The sequence below is a fragment of the Neofelis nebulosa genome, chromosome Y, assembly GCF_028018385.1.
Source record: "Neofelis nebulosa isolate mNeoNeb1 chromosome Y, mNeoNeb1.pri, whole genome shotgun sequence".
Classification (NCBI taxonomy): domain Eukaryota; kingdom Metazoa; phylum Chordata; class Mammalia; order Carnivora; family Felidae; genus Neofelis; species Neofelis nebulosa.
In genome coordinates this window covers 4,538,146-4,539,444 of record NC_080801.1, presented here as the reverse complement: position 1 = coordinate 4,539,444, position 1,299 = coordinate 4,538,146, and the positions used below count along the sequence as shown (strand labels likewise).

Here is a 1,299-nt window from a genome sequence, read left to right as displayed (position 1 = left end):
AGAATACCAACTATTGCAACAACTTTCCACACATATTCAATCTTTCGTCCAGAAAGAGTGGCAGTCAAAAAAGGAGACAAAGAAAGAAAATGAGGCGGGAGGAGCCAGAGGTGGGTGAACAGCAAGGGAATTCTAGCTTTATTACACAAGCATGGAACCAACTTCCTTTGGAGTGGGTGGGGGTGGAATAGCTTCTTCTGAAGACTTCAGACCAATGAGGGAACAAGAGAGAACATGGATCTGCCCCTACAGTCCTGGAGACATCTCAATCTGGGGTTAGGAAGAAAGGGGACCTCCCTTGCGATCCAGGGGTCTCCTCCCTCCGCAGACCTGGTGCTGGGAGGCAGCAGAGGGCACAGCTGCCCCGGAGTCCCAGAAGGCCGCGCCGCATCCCGGGGGCGCTGGCCTGGACCGTCTTGTGCTTCTTCTCCTGTAAAGTGCACTAGGAGACGCGGTCCCGGCTGTCCCTAGTTCATCCCTCCAGGCACAACCGGTCCCGGGGCTGAGAAGTCGCGCGGCGGTGGCCCGCATCTCACGCCCAGTCACTGGGAAGAGGCGGAGTCTCACCACGGGTTCCAGGTTCACTCCCAGGACTTGGCGCGCCTGGCGTAGCGCTTCTGGCAGGCTGCTCTCGACCCACACGACGCCTACTACGCGGATGGTGGGGAAGGTGGTCAACGTCGGGGTGGCCGCCCTTCCACTCTCCTCCAGGGTGCGGCCCCTGGAGCACGGCCCGGGTGCCGCGTGCTTACGGGGGCTGCTATCCTCCCGGGACGGTGGCGGCGGGGGCGGCACCTTCCTCTGGCCGACCGCCACCGTCCGGGCTCCGTGGCGCCTCCGCCTGGCAGCTAGCGGGCGCGTCTGGAGGCGGGCCTCGGGGGCTGCTGCCTCCGCATGGCCCCTCCTGCAGCGCTAGAGGCTCCTCCTACGGCGGCTGGGGCCAAGGCCGCCCTGGGCCAGCGCCTCCGCCTCTTCATGCTGCTCAGGATGTGAGGCCGCTAGGGGCCGCTGCGCTTGCCAGGTCTCGAGGCCGCCTCAGGACCCTAATGAATTTCCTACCATGAAGCCAAATCAGGAGGCAGGCTGTGAGAGTCACACCGCAGTTGCTAGGAGACCAGGTGCTTTGTGAGGTCACAATGTCTGCATATCTTATCAAGGTGGGCTGCCCAAAGCTGCCTTAGGTTTGGCTGTGTTTAAGATTATGCCCTTGAGAAAGACCTGCACGCAATCTTACCTGAGAAGGCCCATAATTCTTCACGAGTTCAAGAGTGTTGTCCTAGAGGTGAATGCACGGGTGCT

At 61.0% G+C, this 1,299-nt stretch overlaps 1 pseudogene; it reads right to left on the bottom strand.

The window, feature by feature from the left end:
• Window positions 1-209: 209 nt before the first annotated feature.
• Window positions 210-1,070, bottom strand: LOC131503527 (uncharacterized; annotated as a pseudogene).
• Between the last annotated feature and the right edge of the window lie 229 nt (window positions 1,071-1,299).